The following is a 27,655-nucleotide window of genomic DNA, read 5'->3' as shown; positions in this document are numbered from 1 at the left end:
AGAGGTAGCAATAAGAGGCCGGAAAAGTTAAATGTACATACAAGGAACAGCTGTAGGACCAATTTGCAACTTATTAGGTCAATTGGCAACACGATTGGGTATAAAAAGAGCCTCTCAGAGTGGCAGTGTCTCTCAGAAGTTAAGATGGGCAGAGGATCACCAATTCCCCCAATGCTACGGCGAAAAATAGTGAAGCAATATCAGAAAGGAGTTTTTCAGAGAAAAATTGCAAAGAGTTTGAAGTTTTCATCATCTACAGTACATAATATCATCCAAAGATTCAGAGAATCTGGAACAATCTCTGTGCGTAAGGGTCAAGGCTGGAAAACCATACTGGATGCCCGTGATCTTCGGTCCCTTAGACGGCACTGCATCACATACAGGAATGCTACTGTAATGGAAATCACAATATGGGCTCAGGAAAACATTGTCGGTGAACACAATCCACCGTACCATTTGCCGTTGCCGGGTAAAACTCTATAGGCCAAAAAAGAAGCCATATCTAAACATGATCCAGAAGCGCAGGCGTTTTCTCTGGGCCAAGGCTCATTTAAAATGGACTGTGGCAAAGTGGAAAACTGTTCTGTGGTCAGACGAATCAAAATTTGAAGTTCTTTTTGGAAAACTGGGATGCCATGTCATCCGGACTAAAGAGGACAAGGACAACCCAAGTTGTTATCAGCGCTCAGTTCAGAAGCCTGTATCTCTGATGGTATGGGGTTGCATGAGTGCGTGTGGCATGGGCAGCATCTGGAAAGGCACCATCAATACTGAAAGGTATATCCAAGTTCTAGAGCAACATATGCTCCCATCCAGACGTCGTCTCTTTCAGGGAAGACCTTGCATTTTCCAACATGACAATGCCAGACCACATACTGGCTGCATCAATTACAACATCATGGCTGCGTAGAAGAAAGATCCGGGTACTGAAATTGCCAGCCTGCAGTCCAGATCTTTCACCCATAGAAAACATTTGGTGCATTATAAAGAGGAAGATGCAACAAAGAAGACCTAAGACAGTTGAGCAACTAGAAGCCTGTATTAGACAAGAATGGGACAACATTCCTATTCCTAAACATGAACAACCTGTCTCCTCAGTCCCCAGACGTTTGCAGACTGTTATAAAAAGAAGAGGGGATGCCACACAGTGGTAAGCATGGCCTTGTCCCAACTTTTTTGAGATGTGTTGATGTCATGAAATTTAAAATCAACTTCTTTTTCCCTTAAAATGATACATTTTCTCAGTTTAAACATTTGATATATCATCTATGTTGTATTCTGAATACAATATTGAAATGTGAAACTTCCACATCACTGCATTCTGTTTTTATTCACAATTTGTACAGTGTCCCAACTTTTTGGAACCGGGTTTGTATATATATATATATATATATATATATATATATATATATATATATATTTAACCATTTGAACTTAAGCTGTGACTAGGATTACCCCCCCCTCCTCTGTCATGGATTACCCCTGGGTACTGCTGTGTATACTGCTGGTGGGTACAGCTGGCTGGTTCTGCTGTGGATACTGCTGGCTGGTACTGCTGTGGGTACTGCTGGCTGGTGGGTACTGCTGTGGGTGCTGCTGGCTGGTACTGCTGTGGGTACTGCTGGCTGGTGGGTACTGCTGGCTGGTACTGTTGTGGGTACTTCTGGCTGGTTGGCACTGCTGGCTGGTACTGCTGGCTGGTGGGTACTGTTGTGGGTACTGCTGACTGGTGGGTACTGCTGGCTGGCGGGTACTGCTGTGTGTACTGCTGGCTGGTGAATACTGCATTGGGTACTGCTGACTGATGGGTACTGCTGTGGATACTGCTGGCTGGGGGGGGGGGGGTACTGCTGTCCATTGGATACTGCTGTGGGTACTGCTGGCTGGTACTGCTGGCTGGTGGGTAGTGCTGTGGGTACTGCTGGCTCGTGAGTACTGATGTGGGTACTTCTGGCTGGCGGGTACTACTGTGGGTACTGCTGGCTAGTGGGTACTGCTGGCCATTGGATACTGCTGTGGGTACTGCTGGCTGGTACTGCTGGCTGGTGGGTAGTGCTGTGGGTACTGATGGATGGTGAGTACTGATGTGGGTACTACTGGCTGGCGGGTACTGCTGTGGGTACTGCTGGCTGGTACTGCTGTGGGTACTGCTGGCTGGTGGGTACTGTTGTGGGTACTGCTGACTGGTGGGTACTGCTGGCTGGCAGGTACTGCTGTGTGTACTGCTGGCTGTTGGGTACTGCTGGCTGGTGGATACTGCATTGGGTACTGCTGACTGATGGGTACTGCTGTGGATACTGCTGGCTGGTGGGTACTGCTGTGGATACTGCTGGCTGGGGGGGGGGGTACTGCTGTCCATTGGATACTGCTGTGGGTACTGCTGGCTGGTACTGCTGGCTGGTGGGTAGTGCTGTGGGTACTGTTGGCTGGTGAGTACTGATGTGGGTACTGCTGGCTGGTGGGTACTGCTGGCTAGTGGGTACTGCTGGCTGGGGGGTACTGCTGGCCATTGGATACTGCTGGCTGGGGGGTACTGCTGGCCATTGGATACTGCTGTGGGTACTGCTAGCTGGTGGGTACTGCTGGCTGGTGGGTAGTGCTGTGGGTACTGATGGATGGTCAGTACTGATGTGGGTACTACTGGCTGGCGGGTACTGCTGAGGGTACTGCTGGCTGGTGGGTACTGCTTTGGTGACTGCTGGCTGGTGGGTACTGCTGGCCGGTGGATACTGCTGGCTGGCGGGTACTGCTGTGGGTGCTGCTGGCTGGGGGGGGGAATCAACATTGTGCAGCTCTACTGTTAAGCATTGTAATGGCACTGATGGACACTGATGAGCACTGTAGTGGCACTGATGGACAATGTAATGGCACTGATGGGCACTGATGAGCTTTGTAGTGGCACTGATGGGCACTGATGGCACTGTAGGGCACTGCTGAGCCCTGCTGACCACATAAAAAATCAATCTACTCACACTGCTGCACTCGATCTCTCTCCTCTCCTCACACGCTGTATCGGTGTGAGGAGAGAAGAGAGCTGAACCGGGCATGATCACAGTTTGTTTACAAAGTGATTGCTCCATCATTAGACAGAGCTACTACGTGGTAAAGGGCCGCTGTGATTGGCCCTTTACCCTGATCCGTGATGCCGGACACTTCCGGATGTGCGCCTCAGGGGGCTTGCAGGAAGTGCAAGCACAGGAGGACATGAGTGAACACCCTCTCAGAACTAGCCAGCCACGCTGTAACTGTCATTCGGCAAGTGGTTAAATATTGATTGACTTATAATAGGAGTTCTTGTCATATTTCATGTCGTCAGTAAAAATGTTCTCTGTCAGTAAATTTTCCATGTTTTGTCAGTAAAAAAAAAAGTCATCCGGGGTTGGCAACAATGCATGGAAGTGAATGGAAGTAGATAGAAGATAACTAGGTGGAGTAGTGAGTAAACATTAAAGCACTGCAGGGATGAGAATATCGGCGGGTTGTTGATGGCGATGTACTGGGCTCTCTATGTAGTTGGAATGTAAATAAGCTTTACCTCACCATAGATTACTGATGACTAGTGTTGAGCGAACACGGACTGTATTATTTGTGTTCGTACCGAATAATTGGATTTTTTGTACCCGAACACGGACAGGGACACTTTACTGTATGTTCGGGTAAAAATCCGTGTTCGGTCGTTTTATTTCCGGGTTTTGCATGCTTTGGCGCTCTTTTCATGGCGGGCTTTCAACAGCCAATCAACAATCGTTTAACTGGTGTGCCTTAAGCCATCCCAGCCATGCCTGCAAATGTATCAGTAGCTGTGATTGGCCGTCTGAAGCATGTGACCAAGTCTTTATAAGTTCGAGGCAGCGCCGCAGCGGCGTCATTCTGCTGCTTAGATCAGGGAGAGAGCACACATCAACGTGCTGGCTGCTGATTAGGGAAAGACAGGCAGGAAAAAAACATTTGTGTCCGGATAGAATTGAGGGACAGGTCGGAGTGGTTTAGGCAGGGCGAGTTGTAGGCATTTTAGGGATAGAGTCTGCTGAATTTTAGGGAAAGGTTTTTCTACAAACTACAATCGATATTGCTGTGTGGGGTGGGGTCTGCACTTAGTCCTGATCTACGATCTCTTCTCAATCCTGTTAGGGAGAGAGTCTGCTGAATTTTAGGGAAAGGTTTTTCTACAAACTACAATCAATATTGCTGTGTGGGGTGGGGTCTGCTCTTAGTCCTGATCTACGATCTCTTCTCAATCCTGTTAGGGAGAGAGTCTGCAGAATTTTAGGGAAAGTGTGTTCTACAAACTACAATCGATATTGCTGTGTGGTGTGGGATAGGAGATAGGCAGGTGTCAGTGATCCACATCCATTTTGCTGTGTGTGGGCTGCAGTGAACACAATATTTTTGGGTTGCAGTGAACACAATCTTGGTGCAGTGAACACAATCTTTTTGGGGTGCAGTGAACGAAGTCCTTTTGGGGTGCAGTGAACACAATCTTTGTGGGGTGCAGTGAACACAATCTTTTTGGGGTGCAGTGAACAACATCCTTTTTGGGGTGCAGTGAACACAATCTTTTTGGGGTGCAGTGAACAAAATCCTTTTAGGGTGCAGTGAACACAATCTTTTTGGGGTGCAGTGAACAAAATCCTTTTTGGGTGCAGTGAACACAATCTTTTTGGGGTGCAGTGAACACAATCTTTGTGGGGTGCAGTGAACAAAATCCTTTGTGGGGTACAGTGAACACAATCTTTTTGGGGTGCAGTGAACAAAATCCTTTAGGGTGCAGTGAACAGAATCTTTGTGGGGTACAGTGAACACAATCTTTGTGGGGTGCAGTGAACACAATCTTTTTGGGGTGCAGTGAGCAAAATCCTTTTAGGGTGCAGTGAACACAATCTTTGTGGGGTACAATGAACACAATCTTTTTGGGGTGCAGTGAACAAAATCCTTTTAGGGTGCAGTGAACAGAATCTTTGTGGGGTACAGTGAACACAATCTTTGTGGGGTGCAGTGAACACAATATTTTTGGGGTGCAGTGAGCAAAATCCTTTTAGGGTGCAGTGAACACAATCTTTGTGGGGTACAGTGAACACAATATTTTTGGGGTGCAGTGAACAAAATCCTTTTAGGGTGCAGTGAACAGAATCTTTGTGGGGTACAGTGAACACAATCTTTGTGGGGTGCAGTGAACAAAATCCTTTTGGGGTGCAGTGAACACAATCTTTGTGGGGTGCAGTGAACACAATCTTTTCGGGTGCAGTGAACAAAATCCTTTTAGGGTGCAGTGAACACAATCTTTGTGGGGTACAGTGAACACAATATTTTTGGGGTGCAGTGAGCAAAATCCTTTTAGGGTGCAGTGAACACAATCTTTGTGGGGTACAGTGAACACAATCTTTTTGGGGTGCAGTGAACAAAATCATTTAGGGTGCAGTGAACAGAATCTTTGTGGGGTACAGTGAACACAATCTTTGTGGGGTGCAGTGAACACAATCTTTTTGGGGTGCAGTGAGCAAAATCCTTTTAGGGTGCAGTGAACACAATCTTTGTGGGGTACAGTGAACACAATCTTTTTGGGGTGCAGTGAACAAAATCCTTTTAGGGTGCAGTGAACAAAATCCTTTGTGGGGTACAGTGAACACAATCTTTTTGGGGTGCAGTGAACAAAATCCTTTTAGGGTGCAGTGAACAGAATCTTTGTGGGGTACAGTGAACACAATCTTTGTGGGGTGCAGTGAAAACAATCTTTGTGGGGTGCAGTGAACAAAATCATTTTGGGGTGCAGTGAACACAATCTTTGTGGGGTGCAGTGAACACAATCTTTTTGGGGTGCAATGAGCAAAATCATTTTAGGGTGCAGTGAACACAATCTTTGTGGGGTACAGTGAACACAATCTTTTTGGGGTGCAGTGAACAAAATCCTTTTAGGGTGCAGTGAACAGAATCTTTGTGGGGTACAGTGAACACAATCTTTGTGGGGTGCAGTGAACACAATCTTTGTGAGGTGCAGTGAACAAAATCCTTTTGGGGTGCAGTGAACACAATCTTTGTGGGGTGCAGTGAACAAAATCCTTTTGGGGTGCAGTGAACACAATCTTTGTGGGGTGCAGTGAACACAATCTTTTCGGGGTGCAGTGAACAAAATCCTTTTTGGGGTGCAGTGAACAAAATCTTTTTGGGGTGCAGTGAGCAAAATCCTTTTAGGGTGCAGTGAACACAATCTTTGTGGGGTACAGTGAACACAATCTTTTTGGGGTGCAGTGAACAAAATCCTTTAGGGTGCAGTGAACAGAATCTTTGTGGGGTACAGTGAACACAATCTTTGTGGGGTGCAGTGAACACAATCTTTTTGGGGTGCAGTGAGCAAAATCCTTTTAGGGTGCAGTGAACACAATCTTTGTGGGGTACAGTGAACACAATATTTTTGGGGTGTAGTGAACAAAATCCTTTTAGGGTGCAGTGAACAGAATCTTTGTGGGGTACAGTGAACACAATCTTTGTGGGGTGCAGTGAACACAATCTTTGTGAGGTGCAGTGAACAAAATCCTTTTGGGGTGCAGTGAACACAATCTTTGTGGGGTGCAGTGAACACAATCTTTTCGGGGTGCAGTGAACAAAATCCTTTTTGGGGTGCAGTGAACACAATCTTTTTGGGGTGCAGTGAGCAAAATCCTTTTAGGGTGCAGTGAACACAATCTTTGTGGGGTACAGTGAACACAATCTTTTTGGGGTGCAGTGAACAAAATCCTTTAGGGTGCAGTGAACAGAATCTTTGTGGGGTACAGTGAACACAATCTTTGTGGGGTGCAGTGAACACAATCTTTTTGGGGTGCAGTGAGCAAAATCCTTTTAGGGTGCAGTGAACACAATCTTTGTGGGGTACAGTGAACACAATCTTTTTGGGGTGCAGTGAACAAAATCCTTTTTGGGGTGCAGTGAACACAATCTTTTTGGGGTGCAGTGAACAAAATCCTTTGTGGGGTGCAGTGAACACAATCTTTGTGGGGTGCAGTGAACAAAATCCTTTGTGGGGTGCAGTGAACACAATCTTTGTGGGGTGCAGTGAACACAATCTTTTTGGGGTGCAGTGAGCAAAATCCTTTTACGGTGCAGTGAACACAATCTTTGTGGGGTGCAGTGAACACAATCTTTTTGGGGTACAGTGAACGCAATCTTTGTGGGGTGCAGTGAACACAATCTTTGTGGGGTACAGTGAACACAATCTCATACTTCTGAAGATTTGAGGGTGCTGCCTGTTCCATACTCCTCCTACTCCTCATCCATCCTTTTAGGGGTACAAACAATAGTAATTGGGGCCTAGTGTGGTGGTGTACGTGAAAAATACATACACTTTTTTGATCATATTTCCTATTCCGCTATTCAATAAAAACCTTTGGGGAACAATTAAATTGCGGGATAGTCTGTGTCGGTACGTGTGAGATCCACCTTTCCAAGTTTTTGGGGTTCATCTCATACTTCTGAAGATTTGAGGGTGCTGCCTGTTCCATACTCCTCCTACTCCTCATCCATCCTTTTAGGGGTACAAACAATAGTAATTGGGGCCTAGTGTGGTTGTGTACGTGTGAGATACATACACTTTTTTTGATCATATTTCCTATTCCGCTATTCAATAAAAACCTTTGGGGAACAATTAAATTGCGGGATAGTCTGTGTCGGTACGTGTGAGATCCACCTTTCCAAGTTTTTGGGGTTCATCTCATACTTCTGAAGATTTGAGGGTGCTGCCTGTTCCATACTCCTCCTACTCCTCATCCATCCTTTTAGGGGTACAAACAATAGTAATTGGGGCCTAGTGTGGTGGTGTACGTGCGAGATACATACACTTTTTTTGATCATATTTCCTATTCCGCTATTCAATAAAAACCTTTCGGGGAACAATTAAATTGCGGGATAGTCTGTGTCGGTGTAACGTTCATGCGATTTTGTTAGTGGATGGATTTACAGCTGCAGAATTATTATACTCAGTAGCCTTGTAGAGATTCTGTTGAACAAACATATCCAACTCTCAGGACTTCATCACCGTGCACAGCCTGTTATGCAATATACTTATACTCAATCAGAATGTTTTAATGGAGGGATAGCATATATGAGAAGTATAGATGAGAGACAGGCTAATTGTATGGTGAGCACTTAGGAGCAGTAAGGAGAGTTGCAGGTGGTGATAATAGCAGATAGGTTCTGATGTCAAGTATAGTGCAGATGGTAAGAGGGCACAGATGGAGTATACTTAGACAGAGTAACCTAGTGCAAGGATAGTTGAAGGTAGTCCCAAGAGCTAACAGTCTATGCAGATGATAGGAGATAGATAGATATAGATAGTCCTGGTATTTGTAGTAGATGGCAGTAGGAGTGTAGTTAGTAAGGAATCCCCTGTGGGGTACTTATCACTTAGATAGGTTAGTAATGATAGAGTCCAATAGTGAGAGGTGATCCCGTAGCGAGATACGGATCAGCAGCGAGGTTCCGGCTTCAGTTCAGCAAAGGGAAATGCCAGCAGCTCCGACTTCACAGGAGAAGGTGCGGTGAACATGTGGTTTGAACGAGCGATGAGTGAGAGAAAGCCGGCGATTGAAATAGCCGCTCATAGCTGCGCTCAGCAATGATGTCATCCGGTCTTAAAGGTGTATGCGTCTCTTGAATAACAAGATGGGACGCAATTAGTAAGCGAGAAAGGTAGAAACAAGGGTACCAGAGGTACCAGAACATTACAGTACCCCTCCCCCTTAAGGCCGGCTCCGGAAGGCCTCTAGAACTGGTTTATCTCAAATTCTTCTCCACCTTCCACTTGTACAGGAGGTGGAGGTGAGATAGTAGGCCTTATTCCTTGGTTAGGAACATGGGGCTTCAGTAGGGACACATGGAAGATGGGATGTATCTTGAGGTCTGTTGGTAATGTGAGTTGTACAGCTGCTTTTCCAATAAGCTTCTGTATTGGGAAAGGTCCCAGGAATAGAGGTCCAAGTTTCTTACTAGGGATCTTTAATCTCAGATTTTTTGTAGAAAGCCAAACAAGATCCCCAATGGCATATTGGGGAGAGGGTTTCCTACGGAGGTCGTAGTACCTCTTTTGTTGGCTATGAGCATGTGATATGGTATTGTTGAGTAATCCCAGAGAATCCTTTATCTGGGTAAGATAATCAGATGCCACTGGATTACTTGATGGCAAAATACGTGGTGGAAGGAGTGTGGGATGAAACCCATAATTTAAGTAAAATGGACTTTGTTTAGTAGTGCTATGAGTCGCGTTGTTATAGGCGAATTCCGCCAGCGGGAGGAGATCTGCCCAATCGTCCTGTAGGTACGAAGTATAGCAACGCAGATACTGCTCAATGCACTGGTTAACTCTCTCTGTCTGTCCGTTGGTCTGAGGGTGGTAGGGAGAAGTAAGTTTACGCTCTATTCGTAGTATCTGACATAGAGCTAGCCAAAACTTTGAGATGAATTGTGAACCACGGTCAGACAGCAGTGTTTTTGGAATACCATGTAACTTAAAGACATGTTTCACAAGTAATTCCGCTGTTTGTTTGGATGAAGGTAGTTTTCGGATCGGAGTGAAATGTGCCATCTTGGTCAGATGGTCCACTGACACCAAGATGGTGTTGAATCCTTTGGAAGGTGGTAGTTCCACTATAAAGTCTAAGGATACCACTTCCCACGGAACCTGGGGTATCGGTAAACTACAAAGTAACCCCGATGGTTTTGTGTTGTCAATTTTAGACCTTGCACATATATCACAAGATGAAACGAACGTTTTTACGGTTGTCTTCATGTCTGGCCACCAAAACTGCCTAGTAAGTAGATTGAAAGTTTTAGTCATACCCATATGTCCTGCCATAGGTACATCATGCGACAGTTGCAAGATCTTGGTTCGCATAGTAGGGGGTATATATAATTTATCGTTGTAGTAGAGGAAGCCTTCTGCGTCAGTAGTTAATTGTGGTGGAGGTCAATCCAGTCCTATGCTATGCAAAATCTCCTCCTTCAAGGAACGAACGACACCGACAATACGTTCAAGTGGTATTATAGGAGCTGAGGGAACCTCGGTGCAATCTTTCTCGGCTAGTCGTGAAAGCGCATCCGCTTTTTTATTTTTGTCTGCAGGCGTGTAGGTCACTAAAAAATTAAATCTCAGAAAGAATAACGACCACCGTACCTGCCGGTGCGAAGAGTTCTATTTGTCTGAAGGTATTGAAGGTTTTTGTGATCAGTATATATCAGGATTGGCAATTGAGTACCCTCAAGTAGATGTCTCCAATTCTCTAACGCCAGTTTTATGGCTAGTAACTCCTTCTCACCTACTGGGTAGTTCACCTCAGGGCTGCTTAATGACTTTGAGAAGAAAGCAACTGGGTGAAGAGGTGAGGTGTTTGTTGGTCGTTGTGAGAGAACTGCTCCTACGTCCATATTTGACGCATCTACCTCCAAGATGTATTGGAGGGATGGGTCTGGATGGCATAGTATGGGGGCAGTAGTAAAGCTTGATTTCAGTAGACAGAATGCTCCATTTGCTTCTTTTGACCAATTGAATGTTTTTTTCGTGCTTGTGAGTTGTGTGAGAGGTTTCACAATCACAGAGAAATTCTTAATGAATTTCCTGTAGTAGTTAGAGAATCCTAGGAACCTTTGTAATGCTTTGCGAGTGGTAGGCACAGGCCAATCCAGAATGCAGGATATTTTGCTCATGTCCATTTTGATTCCATCTTTAGATATAATATATCCTAGAAATAGTACTTCCACTTTATGAAATAAACATTTTTTTGATTTAACATATAAGTTATGTGCAAGTAGTCTTGACAACACAAGTCTCACATGTTTTATGTGCTCAGATAAGGAATGGGAATAGATAAGTATATCGTCTAAATATACTACAACACAAACATCAAGCAAGTCTCTGAATATCTCATTTATAAAACGTTGGAAGGCTGCGGGAGCATTACATAGCCCGAATGGCATTACAAGGTACTCAAACAGTCCGTATCTGGTTCTGAAAGCCGTCTTCCATTCATACCCTTTACGGATTCGAATTAAATTGTATGCCCCTTTTAGGTCCAATTTTGAAAAGAAAGAAGCTCCACGCACCTGTTCGATAAGTTCAGGAATAAGAGGTAAAGGATAACGATCCTTTATTGTGATGGCATTTAATTGTCTGAAATCAATGATAGGCCTAAGACTAGAATCCTTATTGCGGACAAAGAAGAGTCCAGCAGCAGTGGGGGAAGTAGAAGGTCGGATGAATCCTTTTGCCAAGTTCTCATCCAGATACTCCTTAAGATGAGAGAGTTCATCCTGTGAAAGAGGATAGACATGACCAAAAGGCAACTTGCTATTAGGGAGTAGATCGATACAACAATCATAGTCCCTATGGGGAGGTAGCATATGAGCGTTTTTTTCAAGGAAAACCTCCGATAAATCCTGATAACACTTGGGTATAATGTTATCCGGAACTACAGACAGGATCCTATCATATGTGGGGAGATTACACGTCGTTTCACAATAGTGAGAAGAAAAGGCTAGCGTTCTTGTTTTCCAATCGATGATTGGTTGATGTATGTGTAACCAGGGAAGTCCCAAAATGATTGGAAAATGTGGTGAAGTTAATACATCAAAGGTGGTGGTCTCCACATGAGATTCGTCAGCAGTTACAAGGAGTGCCTGTGTCTGACTGGTGATAGGACCGGAGGATAAAGGGGTACCATTAATAAAACTAACGGAGACAGGTTTTGGTTTTGAAACAGTAGGTATTTTATTAAGGGAGACAAAACAAATGTCAATGTAGTTCCCACAAGATCCTGTGTCGATCATAGCCTTGGTGGTGATCCTAGTTTGGTCCCACTGCAATGTTAAATGAACAAAAAGATAAGGATTAGAAAAGGAAGTTGTAAGTCCCCCTAGCAAGACATTTGAACACTCACCCTCTTTTCTGTGGACAAGGGGACAGCCGCTTATCAAATGATCCGGGGATGCGCAGTACATGCAAAGATGTTCGGTTTTCCTCCTGCCACGTTCAGAAAGGGACAGAGGTGGGCGTATCATTCCTACTTCCATAGGAGTAGGGTCAGCAGGCAACATCCGAGAAGGACTGGATAATGGTGAGCCCATCTTCTCAGCCTTTCTTTCTCGTAGTCGTCTGTCAATATTGATACTGGTCTGTATCAGTCCCTCTAGGGTGTCAGGTAAATCCGCTCGGGCGAGCTCGTCTTTTACGGCCTCAGATAGGCCGAGTCTAAACTGCGTTCGCAGGGATGTGTTGTTCCACCCTGAATCAGGGAACCATCTTTTAAAATTTGCCACGAAATCTTCAACAGGTCTCCTTCCTTGTTTTAAGGCCCTTAATTGGGTATCAGCAGTACTCTGCTTATTGGGGTCTTCATATAAACTAGCAAGTTGTGCTAGGAATAAAGGGTATGAATTAAGGAGTGGGTCATCCTTCTCAAAGAGAGCATCTGCCCAGGCCCGGGGTTCACCCGTCAAATAGGAGATAGTGGTATAAACCTTAATTTGGTCAGTGGTATAGGTTAGAGGTTTTAACAGAAAAAGCAATCGACATGCGTTTTTAAATTCACGGAATTTGCTCCGATCACCAGAAAACACTAGAGGAGGGTTTATCTTAGGTTCACGGGGCTGAGCAGTAGAAAGCTGTGTGAGACGGCCAACCTGCTGTTTCAAGGCCAGATTTTCCTTTTGTACCTCTGTAAGCGCAAGGATCAATGCATCTACTTGCTGTTTTAATTGTAGTACATGAGTGGGTAATTCTGCTGAATCCATATTTTTTTTTAAAGGCTCGTTCAATCTGTAACGTTCATGCGATTTTGTTAGTGGATGGATTTACAGCTGCAGAATTATTACACTCAGTAGCCTTGTAGAGATTCTGTTGAACAAACATATCCAACTCTCAGGACTTCATCACCGTGCACAGCCTGTTATGCAATATACTTATACTCAATCAGAATGTTTTAATGGAGGGATAGCATATATGAGAAGTATAGATGAGAGACAGGCTAATTGTATGGTGAGCACTTAGGAGCAGTAAGGAGAGTTGCAGGTGGTGATAATAGCAGATAGGTTCTGATGTCAAGTATAGTGCAGATGGTAAGAGGGCACAGATGGAGTATACTTAGACAGAGTAACCTGGTGCAAGGATAGTTGAAGGTAGTCCCAAGAGCTAACAGTCTATGCAGATGATAGGAGATAGATAGATAGATAGATATAGATAGTCCTGGTATTTGTAGTAGATGACAGTAGGAGTGTAGTTAGTAAGGAATCCCCTGTGGGGTACTTATCACTTAGATAGGTTAGTAATGATAGAGTCCAATAGTGAGAGGTGATCCTGTAGCGAGATACGGATCAGCAGCGAGGTTCCGGCTTCAGTTCAGCAAAGGGAAATGCCAGCAGCTCCGACTTCACAGGAGAAGGTGCGGTGAACATGTGGTTTGAACGAGCGATGAGTGAGAGAAAGCCGGCGATTGAAATAGCCGCTCATAGCGGCGCTCAGCAATGATGTCATCCGGTCTTAAAGGTTTATGCGTCTCTTGAATAACAAGATGGGACGCAATTAGTAAGCGAGAAAGGTAGAAACAAGGGTACCAGAGGTACCAGAACATTACAGGCGGTACGTGTGAGATCCACCTTTCCAAGTTTTTGGGGTTCATCTCATACTTCTGAAGATTTGAGGGTGCTGCCTGTTCCATACTCCTCCTACTCCTCATCCATCCTTTTAGGGGTACAAACAATAGTAATTGGGGCCTAGTGTGGTGGTGTACGTGCGAGATACATACACTTTTTTTGATCATATTTCCTATTCCGCTATTCAATAAAAACCTTTCTAGGGCAAGATCTTAAATTACAGAAATATGAGGAGACCGTCAAATAAGGGCCGTGGCCTGGGTCGTGGTGCTGTTGGTAGAGCTCCTGTTGCAAGGAGAGGACGTGGTCGATCTGTGCCAGCTACACGCACAAGTGAAACACCTTCCTCAAGTGTGAGTAGGCGACAGAACCTGCATCAGTATTTGGTAGGGCATCATACGCCTCTAGAAGTGATGAGGCCAGAACAAGTGGAGGCGATAGTAGATTGGTTTGCTGCTGACAGTGCCTCCAGTTCCTTCACATTGTCTCCCACCCAGTCTACTGCAGAAAGGTCACAGTTGGCACCTGCAGCCGATGTCCAACCGTCTTTCACCTCACCCCCTTGCAAATCAGGCAAGCAGTCTGAGCCCCAAGCCATACAGCAGTCTCTTCTTCTTTTTGAGGACTCTGTCAGCAGGGTTTCCCAGGGCCATCCACCTAGCCCTGCCCCAGAAGTGGAAGAGATTGAGTGCAGCGATGCCCAACCACTTATTTCCCAAGATGAGTACATGCAAGGACCATTGCAGCACGTCTCCGATGATGACGAAACACAGGTGCCAACTGCTGCGGCGTTCAGAATTGTGGAGACCGACAAGGAGGGCAGGGGTGAAGACTGGGTGGAAGATGATGTGGAGGACGATGAGGTCTTCGACCCCACATGGAATGAACCTCATGCAGGTGACCTGAGTAGTTTGGAGGAAGAGGCGGTGGTCGCACAGAGCCACCAGCACAGCAGAAGAGGGAGCAGGGTGCAGAAGCAGAGCGGCCGTGCCCTAGACACTACGCCCGCTACTGCCCAACGCAGCAAGGGAACGAGCGCACCAAAGTCAGCTCAAAGGAGTTCTCTAGCGTGGAAGTTCTTTAGAAAATGTGCTGATGACAGGACACGAGTGGTTTGCACCCTGTGCAATCAGAGCTTGAAGCGAGGCATAAACCTTCTCAACCTGAGCACAACCTGCATTATCAGGCATCTAAGTGCAAAGCACGAGCTGCAGTGGAGTACACACCTTCAAAACCAAGAAACGTCTCTGGCTCATCCTGCTTCCTCTTCTGCTGCAGTCTCGGCTGCTCCAGCCACATCTGTAGTGATACCGGCACCTGCCACCCCGCAAACAGACGATCTGTCAGCAACACCACCACCTGGGTCACCAACAACCATCTCCACAATGTCCCGTGGAAGCGTTCAGCTTTCCATCTCCCAAACACTTGAGAGGAAGAGGAAGTACCCCCCTACCCACCCACGATCCCTGGCCCTGAATGCCAGCATTTCAAAATTATTGGCCTTTGAAATGCTGTCATTCCGTCTGGTGGAGACGCACAGTTTTAAAAACCTTATGTCGGTGGCTGTCCCACAGTACGTCGTGCCCAGCCGCCACTACTTTTCCAGGCAAGCCATCCCTTCCCTGCACAACCAAGTGGGGGAAAAAATCAGGTGTGCACTGCGCAACGCCATCTGTGCCAAGGTCCACCTAACTACCGATACGTGGACCAGTAAGCACGGTCAGGGGCGTTATATCTCCCTAACGGCACACTGGGTAAATGCAGTGGCGGATGGGCCTGAGGCGGATAGCAATTTGGCGCATGTCCTTCCACCACCGAGGATTGCAGGGCGCTTCAGTTTGCCTCCTGTTCGTAACTCCTCCTACTCCGCTTCCTCATCCTCTACCGCCTCCTCATCCGGACAGCGTAACACCTTCACCACCAACTTCAGCACGGCCAGGGGTAAACGACAGCAGGCAGTTTTACAACTTGCCTGTTTGGGGGACAAACCACACACCGCGCAGGAGTTGTGGAGGAGCATGGAACAGCAGACAAATGAGTGGTTGCTGCCAGCGAGCCTCAAGCCCGGCCTGGTGGTGTGCGATAACGGGCGAAATCTCATAGCAGCTCTGGGCCTAGCCGGTTTGACGCACATCCCTTGCCTGGCGCATGTGCTGAATTTGGTGGTGCAGAGGTTCCTTAAAAACTACCCCGATATGTCAGAGCTGCTGCAGAAAGTGCGGGCCGTTTGTGCGCACTTTCGGCGTTCTCACCCTGCTGCTGCTCGCCTGGCAGCGCTGCAGCGTAACTTCGGCCTTCCCGCTCACCGCCTCATATGTGACGTGCCCACAAGGTGGAACTCCACCTTGCACATGCTGGAAAGACTGTGCGAGCAGCTGCAGGCCATAGTGGAGTTTCAGCTAAAGCACGCACGCGTGAGTCGCTCTGCGGAACAGCACCACTTCACCACCAATAACTGGGCCTCCATGCGAGACCTGTGTGCCTTGTTGCGCTGTTTTGAGTACTCCACCAACATGGCCAGTGGCGATGACGCCGTTCTCAGCTTAACTATCCCACTTCTATGCCTCCTTGAAAAAACAATTTGGGCGATGATGGAAGAGGATGTGGCACAGGATGAGGAGGAGGAGGAGGAGGAGGATGAAGAGGTAACATTTCCAAGGCTTTCAGGGCAGTCATTCGCAAGGGGCTCCGAGGGAGGGTTCCTGCACACACAAACGCCAGGGACACAATTGTCCAGCAGGGGCACAGTTCTGGAGGATGAGGAGGAGGAGGAGCTGGAGGAGGAGATGGAACCATGTTCACAGCAGGGTGGCACCCAGGCCAGCTCATGGCCATCACTGGTGCATGGCTGGGGGGATACAGAGGACACGGACGATACACTTCCCACAGAGGACTGAGCCTTTCGTTGCCTCTGGGCAGCCTGGCACACATGAGCGATTACATGCTGCAGTGTCTCCACAACGACCGCCGAGTTGCCCACATTCTAACTTGTGCTGATTACTGGGTGGCCACGCTGCTATATCCCCGTTACAAGGACAATGTACCGTCCTTAATTCACTCACTGGAGCGCGATCGCAAGATGCGCGAGTACAAGCACACGCTGGTAGACGCCATGCTGCTAGCATTCCCATCTGACAGCGGGGCCACAGTGGAAGCACAAGGCAGAGGAGGAGGAGGAGGAGGAGGTCGCCAACGCAACCAGGGCACCGCCAGCACCTCAGAAGGCAGGGTTAGCATGGCCGAAATGTGGAAAAGCTTTGTCAGCACGTCACAACAAACAGCAGCACCAGCAGCTCAGATGGAACGTCTTAGCAGGAGGCAGCATTTTACCAACATGGTGGAGCAGTATGTGTGCACACGCCTACATGTAGTGAATGAGGGGTCTGCCCCCTTCAACTTCTGGGTCTCCAAATTGGGCACATGGCCTGAGCTTGCCCTTTACGCCTTGGAGGTGCTGGCGTGCCCTGCAGCCAGTGTATTATGTGAACGGGTATTTAGCACGGCTGGGGGCGTTATAACAGACAAGCGCAGCCGCCTGTCCAGAGACAATGTGGACAAGCTCACGTTCATTAAAATGAACCAGGCATGGATCCCACGGGACTTTTCCGTACCTTATGCAGAATAGCAATGGATACCGACCTTACCCACCCATTGTTCCATTTTTGCTCTTTCTCACTCTTTTGGGGTGTACCCTCATTTAAAATTTGTGAAAAGAAGCAGTGTTGGCTACCTCGTCCTCCTCCTCAGGGCCAGATTAACGTAGGGGCTACTGGAGCTGCAGCTCCAGGCCCCTACCTTTTATATAGACCCCGGGTTGGCCATATTCACTGTTACCGCTCTTCTGTCACTTGTAAACACAGAAGTCTGGCTTCTATGCTCGCTTCCCCAGGCAGCACCCTCAGAACCTCCCCACGCAGCGCGAAGGCCGGACAAGGAGGGACAGTTGCCAATGCATGGATGTGTTTATGGGCTTCAGAGACAGCATCCCATGTTGAATTAGGCATGCATGGCTGCACCCTTCCTCCTCTGGGTGCATGCCAAGGCACGGCCCTTAAGGCCCTTCAAAATCCTCAGCACCAAGCCCATGATGCTCTTAATCCGGCCCTGGTCCTCCTCCACCGCCGCTTCCACCTACACCGCCCATAGGTGTGCGCAGCCTATTGCATTAAGGTGTGCACCCCAAAGTTGAAATACACATGCATGTGTTTGCCTACAGGTACATGGCCCCGATACATTACTCTCCCTACTGGCAAAGAGAAATAGAGCAGAGCAGGTCCGAGGGAGATCTTTCCCATCTCCTCACTGGCAAACAGAGCGATAATGCTATGTGCCCTAGGTGATTAGGGTGTGCCCAGGCACACCCTGTGCGCACGCCTATGACACCGCCACATCCACCACCACCTCAACCTCCCTCCTACTCCATATGGGCCTCGTCCTTCAGAGATGAAGAACAACATTGTTTTATTTTTCTGTTTTTTTTTTTTTGTTGTTTTAAGTTATTTCCCTATCCACATTTGTTTACAGAGCACTTGCCGTGCTCTTAATTACGTTTTGCTGCCATTTGCAGCACTCTAGCCCTTTCCTTTGGTGTTTTAGAGCCATTTTAGTGCCTGAAAGTTCGGGTCCCCATTGACTTCAATGGGGTTCGGTGTCCGGGAAAAGTTCGGTAAAAGTCTGGGACACGGACCCGGACTTTTTTTTAAAGTTCGGCCGAACCCGTCGAACACGGACATCTAGGTGTCCGCTCAACCCTACTGATGACGAATAAAAATAGCTCCCGTGGCATTTTTCCCTTGTAAATGAGTACAATGATGAGTTATAGATCCTGTTTCAGGCTGTTAGGTGTAATTTATGTACTTTACATAAACCGTACATAGCTGCCTGAGCACACTTCTACAGATGGGAGTGCTGCTGTCTGCAACTTGTGCAAACCAGACACAAAATGGCTGCAAAAGAGCTGTTAACCGCTGCATTACAGTGCCTATCAGTGACACTTATCAATGCAGCCTTATCAGTGCCAATCAGTGCCACGTCATCAGGGCCCATCAGTGCTGCCTCACCTGTGCAGCCTATTAGTGCTCATTAGTGCTTCCTCATCAGGGCCCATCAGAGCCACCTCATCAGTGGCCCTTCATCAGTGCCCATCAGTGCCAACCGGTCCCACCTTATCAGGGTCCATCAGTGCCACCTCGTCAGTGCCTCCTCGTCAGTGCCAATCATTGCAGCCTCATCAGTGCCCATCAGTGCCACCTCATGAGAGCACATTAGTATAGAAGAAAAATTACTTATTTGCAAATTTTTGTTTAGTAAAAAAGTAAAAAAACAGTGGTAACTAAATGGCACTAAAAGAAAGCTCTACCTGTCTCAAAAAAAAAAAAAAAGTACAGTGTTGCATGACCTCGCCATTGTCATTTAAAGTGAAAGCTGAAAATAGGGCTGGCCAGGAAGGGGGTGAAAGTGCCCGGGGTTAAAGTGGTTATAGGTTACCTTAGTCTTTAACCACTTGCCTACTGGGCACTTTCACCCCCTTCCTGCCCAGCCCTATTTTTATCTTTCAGCGCTGTCACACTTTGACTATTGTGCGGTCATGCAATACTGTATGAAATATTAATCATTTTTTCACACAAATTAAGCTTTCTTTTGGTGGCATTTAATCATCACTGGGCTTTTTTTTTTTTTTTTTGCAAAATAAAAATAAAAAAAATCCCACATTTTCTTTGTTTCAGTTATAAAATTTTGCAAATAAATTATTTTTCTTCATAAATTTAGGCCAAAATGTATTCTGCTACATTTTTTGCTTAACCACTTGCATACAGTGCACTTTCACCCCCTTCCTGCCCAGACCGATTTTCAGCTTTCAGCACTCTCACACTTTGAATGACAATTACTCAGTCATGCAACACTGTACCCATAAAAAATTTGTGTCCTTTTCTTCACACAAATAGAGCTTTCTTTTGATGGTGTTTAATCACTACTGGGTTTTTTATTTTTTGTGCTATAAATAAAAAAAGGCTGAAAATACTGTGAAAAAACAAATTTTTCTTTGTTTCTGTCATAAAATTTTGCAAATAAGTAATTTTTCTTCACAAATTTTGGCCAAAATTTATACTGCTACTCATCTTTGGTAAAAAAATAACCATAACCCAAGTAACTGGATATTATTTGGTCTTTGTGAAAGTTATAGCCCCCAAATGACCCTTTTTTGGAAAGTAGACATTCCAAGGTATTTAAAAAGGGGCATGGTGAGTTTTTTGAAGTTGTAATTTTTTCCCACAATTCTTTGCAAAATGAAGATTTTTTTTTTTTTTTTTACAAATTGACGTATTAACAGGTTATTTCTCTCACACAGCATATGTATACTTGCAACTACACCCCAAAACACATTCTACTACTCCTCCTGAGTATGGCGATACCACATGTGGGAGAATTTTTCACAGCCTGGCCACATACAGAGGCCTAACATCCAAGTAGCACCGTCCGGCATTCTAGGAGCACAAATTACACATATAATTTCCTGACAACCTATCGCATTTTTGAAGGCCCTGGAGCACCAGGACAATGGAAAACCCCATAAAATGACCCCATTTTGGAAAGAAAACAACCCAATGTATATTTTTTGAAGCATAATGAGTCTTTTGAATATGTCATTTTTTTCCACAAGTTTTTGGAAAATGTGGAAAGAAAATGAAAATGCATTTTTTTTTACACAAAGCTGTCCATTTCTGCAATATTTCTAACACATAGCATGTACATAGCAAAAAATGCACCCCAAAATACATTCTGCTATTCCTCCTGAGTATGGCGATACCACATGTGTAACACTTTTACACAGCCTGACCACATACAGAGGCCCAACATCCAAGTAGCACTTTACACAAAGTTGTCCATTTATCCACTTTAAGACTGGGCCTACTTTTGACACTTGGGGCCTAATTCATAGTACCGCTATTTGGCTAACGCCGGGATTTTTGCGAACCGGCGAATCTGAATGTCTGAAATCGGTATTCAAAGTACGGCGGGCGGCCAATAACGCCTAGTGTTAGATTCATGAAGATGCTACAATATCAGGGCGCGACTTAAAAACAGGTCAGCTAAAAGCTTGACTAATGTTTTGCCAAATTTTTCCCTGTACCCCTAAAAATCCCAAATCACTGTGGAAGGTGTGGAGATGAATTTTGAGATGACTAGCTTTTAAAAAATGTCAAAAACTGACCTTGAAAGAAAGATATCTGCAAAAGTGTAGAAAGTAAAAACAGCTCCTCAAGTCCCGAGCTGCAAGAGCGCGAATGTGCGCATGCACAACACCAACTAGGCTCAAAAAATTCCGCTTTTGCGAATTTGAGCAAGCTTTTTTTTGAATACCAACTAAAAATCCGCTGTATCGCCCATATAAAATGGAAAGAACCGCCGGATTTGAAAAACATGCACACTTCTACCAAGGGATCCCTTAGTAAACACCATCACGTTCCATACACCTTTCCTGCTAACTCTGAAATAATAACAGTGAAATCTACAGTGTTTATATAGAACCTCCACATTATCTAGGTTATCCCACAAAATATTACATTGGGAAACATGTACTCAGATAGAAGAAAAATAGATGTAAAACATATTTCAAAGAAAGATTATTAACATGTCACAAATATATAGGAAATGTCACAATTTTGCCAATATTCTATGTTTTGAAAAATAATGTTTCTCTAAATACATTACAAATACACTTTCTTCCATATGGGTATGGCCAGTGATGTATAGTAACTAAGTAGAACTACTTCACTACTGTACTTAAGTACCGAAAGGCGGTATCTGTACTTTCCTAGAGTAGAATTTCTTTCTCCTACTTCCACTTTTACTTCACTAAATTTTTTTGATGATTTCAATACTTCTACTCCTATATATTTTTTTTGTGCTGCATAGTTACTAGTTACTATTATAAAAATTACCACTGCCAGAACTGTAGATGGCAGGTTTCATGAAGCTCAAAACATGTGTATTATCAGCGCATACGAAAATAAATGCTACTGTATGTATAAATAAAAGCTGCATTTGAAATAATAAAAAACAATATGATGTTCAAATTTTTGACTTCTTTCTTTAATAACTACATAACACAGTACTTGTACTTTTACTTTCAGTACTTGAGTAGCAATTTTTTTTTCAAAACTTCTGGTACTTTTACTTTCAGTACTTGAGTAGCAAATTTTTTTTAAAAACTACTTGCAATACTTAAGTACAAAAAATGTTGAATACTTTAGTAATTCTACTCAAGTCACTTTTTGATTGAGCACTTCCACTTCTACTCAAGTCACTTTTTGATCGAGCACTTATACTTTTACTCAAGTATGGGTTTCGAGTACTTTATACAACTCTGGGTATGGCCAAGTGTTAGCATTTTAGTATACATTTAACTGCAGGTATATATCCCCATACTTGGCTAATGAGCAAAGTCTGGCCAACAAACAAATATAGCTTTAGCTCTCAATATTGCTAGATATTGACTTTATGTGGCATCTTTTGTATTTAGTTAATGTCTCTATATTAAAAGTTTGCTTGAGGGGGCGTGGCCTGGCGCAGCATGTGAGAGGACGTGTGTGAGAGGAGCTCCGCCGGACCGATATCCTTCACCGTTAATCCTGCAGCCCTTCGGGCACGATAATCCTTCCTTCACCTCCCGCACACCCGCGGCACTGACCTCCGCATGTCTCCGCCGAAGAAAGGCTCTGAAGCTGCGGCAAAACTGGCTGCATTCCGGAGGCTGGAGAAGGAGGCCCCGATCCAAGATGGCGCCGGCCCGTCGCTCGTGGTGGAGGAGCCTGAGAGCCCTGCTACATCCAAGGTTTTGGAAGCGATTGCCACTTGCCAGACCATGCTGACAACTAAAATCGAGGAGGTGAAGGTAGATATATCTTTGATGCGCCAGGATATGCAGAAGCTAAGGGACAGAGTTGGTGAGGCTGAACACAGAATTAGTGAGGTGGAAGACTCCCTCCCCCCATTGCAAAGCTCCTCAGACAGGCTGCAGCAACAAGTACACCTTATCCTCCAAAAACAAGATGACATGGAGAATAGGCTGCGCCGATGTAACCTGCGGTTCATTGGCCTCCCGGAGGGCTCTGAAGGTGCTGACCCCTCATCTTATTTGGAACAATTGCTCACTCAGACTTATGGCAGAGAATCCTTTTCACCCACTTTTGTTGTGGAGCGTGCACACCGCCTCTCAGGGCGCCCCCCCCTCAGGGTGCACCCCCCCGCACGTTCATCGCTAAATTCCTGAACTATCGGGACCGAGATGCCATATTGCGCCTGGCCAGGGTTAAGGGGAACATTCCCTTTGGAAATCACAAAATAGCGATTTTCCCCGACTTTTCTGCTGAGGTCCAGAGGCGCCGCAAGAGCTTTTTGGAGGTCAAACGCAGACTGCGTATCAAGAATATCAAATACTCCATGTTGTATCCGGCCCGTCTTAGAGTGGAGGGCGAGGACCGAGCCCACTTCTTTGAGGATCCAGAAGCCGCCATCTCCTGGCTGGAAGGACTGGAAGCTAGAGCCTGACCACCTTGCCCTGGCGACTTCATGATACTTTCTCCCTGATGGCCTATACCTTGAGCTGCTGCACGGGTGGAGGGGGGTTTTGTAGATCCTGTGGAACTCAAGACTTTGCATCCCCCTTCCCCCCCCCCTCCCCCCTCATTTTCCTGCACTATTGCTCCTGTGTTTGACCGGCGGAGCGCCCTAGCTCCACAGATGGAACTGCTTTCTCTGTTCTCTTCCTATGGACTTCCACCTGCCCATAGGCTTTGCTACCCAGCGATACACCTGTTGGTTTTCGCCCCCTACACCCGCTAAGGCGTGTGTTTGTGCCCAACTCCCCTGTTGCCCCCTGCGACTTCTGCTGGACCTGGGCCCCCGGGCCCCCTTGCTTATTCTGATTGTATTTTGCTGTATTTTTGCTGAATAACCTGGGGGTCCCTGGCCTCCTGATCTTGCTCTTTCCCAGTCGCATGTGGGCCTGTTCTGGTTGAGGCACTTGTTTGGGAACATGCCCGCACAAGTTGGGGTTGGTGCAGGGCAGGGAGGGGGGATTGGGGTGTTACCATTGCTTATGGTTTATATTTGGTACAATCTATATGCTGTTTTTGTTTTATGCACATTGACCTCAAGTAATAATTATTTGCTCTTTTGCTGCCGTTTATCACCGCTGGTATATGACCGTGGACCTGTTGGTTCCGTGGTCTTGCTGCCTGAGATCCTGGGAGCCTCCGCTCCACGCTCCGTATTACCCCTGCCATGGCCGCATTGAAATTGTTGACGTGGAATGTCAGGGGTATGCGCGATAAGATTAAACGAACGGCTGTCTTTAATGTCCTACGCCGTGTACGGGCTGATATTATAGTTCTGGTGGAGACACATTTGGAGGGCCGTGTACAACAGTCCCTCAAACGACCCTGGGTTGGTTGGGTGCAGCACTCTGCTTATAGCTCACACTCCAGGGGTGTGGCGCTACTGGTGGCCAAATCGGTACATTTTCAGCTCCTAGGATCTCAGGTCGACCCAATGGGTAGATATGTTTTTCTCAAAACGTCAGTCTATGGGGAATTGATGCTACTGATGGCTTTCTATGTGCCCCCCCCTTACTCTGCTGTGATTGTTATGGAGGGACTGGCGTTTATGGCACAGAGCCCAGGGGCCCCGGTGATCTGGCTGGGTGACTTTAACAATGTGATGGACTCGGGTCTGGATAGGTCCGGTGACGCCTCCCAGGCGCCGCCGGGGTCGTCCCCGACCAGGTTCTCCCGGTTGTTGGAGAGCTTTGGTTTGGCCGACTCTTGGCGCAGCAAATACCCCACTCAGCGTGCGTACTCCTGTTTTTCGGCTGCACACCATTCTATGTCACGCATTGATCTGATATTGCTGTCTCGAACCCTGCTCCCCAGGTTACTGACGGCAGGCTTCGCCCCACGGACTCTGTCTGATCACTGCCCTTATTGGATACTGTTGTCCTTGCCCTGCAATAGACCTCCCCCGGCCTGGCGCCTGAATCCCGCCTGGCTCCCCTTGGTGTCTGATGGGAATGACATTGAGGGGACCTGGACACAATTCTTCTCGGACAATGAGGGCACTGCCTCCCCGGCTGCGGTGTGGGAGGCGTTTAAACTGTTCGCCAGATCCACTATGATTTCCAAAATCAAGGCTGTTAGAGCGCGGGCTGCTGAGGAGATCTCCAGGGCAACGACAAATCTAATTGAAGCTGAACAGGCCTTTATGGGGGACCCGACTCCGGCACATGAATCTCAGTATAAATTGACCTCTAAAGTCCTTTCCCAACTTGACTATGAGAGGGCGAAATCTAAGATGTTTTTTCAGAAGCAGAATCTGTTTGCACATGGTGAGCGGGCGGGGAAACTCCTCGCATACTTAGTTCATTGTGAGGATAGACCCCCGGTAGTTATTACTTTGAAGGATGACCTGGGTAATGAGATCGCTGATCCTGCTGCGGTGACACAGTGTTTCCGCTCATTTTTTAGTACTCTTTACACCTCTAGGGCTCCCGCTGACTGCACTGACATGCATGACTTTTTGGACTCTATTGACTTTCCCACTTTGACACCCGACCAGTTGGCGACCCTCGAGGCACCCATCTCTGTGGAAGAGATTGCAGCAGCCGTGTCCAAGTTCCCTAGATCTAAGGCCCCCGGCCTAGACGGCCTCCCGATTGAATTTTTCTCCCAATATTCGGAACTCCTTTCTCCTAAATTATTGGCTTTGTTTCAATCTCTATTCAAAGATGCAACCCTTCCCCCTTCTATGCGGGAGGCGCTGATTGTGCTCATTCCCAAGCCGGGCAAGGATGTACACGCCCCAGAGTCTTACCGTCCCATCTCTTTGCTCCCAGTAGACACTAAAATCCTTGCGAAAATTTTATCTCTCCGCCTTAACAAGGTGATCCTTTCACTCATACACTCGGACCAGGCCGGGTTCATGCCTGGGAGGAACACCTCATTTAACCTTCGCCGGCTATTTATGAATCTCCAGGCACAGCACGACGGAATGGGTGGCAGGGTGGTGGTCTCATTGGACACGGCTAAAGCATTTGACTCGGTAGAGTGGCCGTTTCTGTGGACCTGTCTGGACCGATACGGCTTTGGACCTAATTTTATTAAGTGGGTCAAACTTCTATATAGCGCCCCGGTAGCTAGGGTCCTGGCAAATGGCTGGCAGTCGACCGCCTTCCCTTTATCCCGTGGCACTCGACAGGGGTGCCCCCTCTCCCCCCTGCTGTATGCCCTGGCCGCGGAACCCCTGGCGATGGCCATTAGAGCACATCCCGGGATTCGAGGCCTACGTAAGGGACCGCTGGAGGAGAGGATCAGCATGTATGCGGATGACACTTTGTTATATTTGGAAGACTCTCGAGAATCCCTACTCACGGCCCTTTCTTTAATTGAACGATATGGACGATTCTCCGGTTTTCAGATAAACTGGGATAAGTCACAAATTCTCCCGCTTGACGAGAGCCCGCAGGCAATTTCCCCCGCCCTACAGTGTGTATCCCGCATTAAATACTTAGGGATTCAAGTGACAGCTAACTCAGCAGATTATGTCCCGGATAACGTTCAACCCCTGTTCCCTCTGCTTAAGGCTAAAATTCAAGTATGGTCCAAATTACCTCTGGGGGTGATGGGTAGAGTCAATTTAATTAAAATGATTCTCCTTCCCAAAATACTTTATGTTGTATGGCACTCTCCTATTTACCTGCCACTCAAGCTGTTTAAGCAGATGGAATCACTCCTCAAGACCTTTGTTTGGGGTGCTAACCGACACAAGATCTCCTGGCGCAAGCTCAAGAATCCTACAAATCTGGGGGGATTGGCCCTGCCGGATTTTAATCTGTACTATCTGGCAGCTCAGTTGTCCCAGTTCTTTCACATAGATAAAACGGATAGAGAACGCTTCTTGACCCTGCTCTGCCCTGGGTGGGCTCATCCCCTCGGGGACCCCCTCCTAGTTATCCTTAGGGGTGTCAGGGGCTCGCCGGAGCCCTTGTGCCCCAGATCTCTTCTATACCACTATTGTCGGATCTGGGAGGTGGTAGCGTCCAAGCTTCGGTGCCCTCCATTTCACACATTCACCCCTCTGTGGCATAATAGCGCATTACGCGAGTTCCTTTCCATCCCTGACCTGTCGATATGGAGCGGGAGGGGTATTCTTCTCCTTAGCCATATCTCCACGGCCACTGGTCTGCGGTCTTACGAGGCCTTGCAGGATCAGTTTGCGATCCAGGGCCCCATGCACTACAGATACTTACAGCTCTCCCATGCCTATAGATCTCAATTCCCTGACGGCCCTCCTGAGCTAGAATCGGTTACCACCCTTGAGATTGTTAAAAGTACAGAACCCAGTCATCTTATTTCCATGTTCTACTCTGAACTTCACACACCTTCCTCGACCACCTTGGCTTTTGCACTTAAGACCCGCTGGGAGCGCAGTGTGGGGGCCATGGAGGATGAGGAATGGGAGGATGCCCTGGAGACGTGCCGCAGAGTGTCGCCAAAACTGTCGGATCGCCTAACTCAGACCTTTATAATACACCAGGCTTATCTCACCCCACTTAGACTGTCCAAATATCACCCAGACGTGGTCCCTTCTTGTCCTATGTGTGGAGACCCTGACGCCTCCTTCTTTCATCTCTTGTGGAGCTGTCCCCAATTACAGACTCTATGGCAACAGGTGGTCACATTCCTGCACGACAGGATGGGGTCTCCTCTGCAGCTCTCCCCTAAGGAGTGTCTCCTGGGGGTTTACCCAGATGGAGAGATGCCCAAATCCACTGTCATATTTCTTCAGGAAACTTTGTTCATAGTACGTAAACTGATAGCCAGGAGGTGGATGAGACCTACTCCTCCTACTCTAGGTTTGTGGATTAAGGAGGTTAATGGTGTCATCCCATTTCATAAACTTTTATATAAACATAGGGGGTGCCCTCGGAAGTTCAACAAGATCTGGGACAAATGGGTGCAGTGCCCTG

The 27,655-nt window shown here is 46.7% G+C and overlaps 1 protein-coding gene across 1 annotated transcript in view; it reads right to left on the bottom strand.

The window, feature by feature from the left end:
• LOC309556415 (fucolectin-like) overlaps window positions 1–27,655 on the bottom strand; it is a gene marked incomplete at both ends in the record, with an annotated part of 1,212,026 nt that overhangs the window by 889,523 nt on the left and 294,848 nt on the right. The window lies entirely within an intron of this gene.

Source organism: Pelophylax lessonae, assembly GCF_965119305.1.
Source record: "Pelophylax lessonae genome assembly, chromosome: 5".
In the NCBI taxonomy this organism is placed as follows: Eukaryota; Metazoa; Chordata; class Amphibia; order Anura; family Ranidae; genus Pelophylax; species Pelophylax lessonae.
Note: the sequence above shows the minus strand (reverse complement) of the source record. Positions and strands in the feature narration are given on the sequence as shown.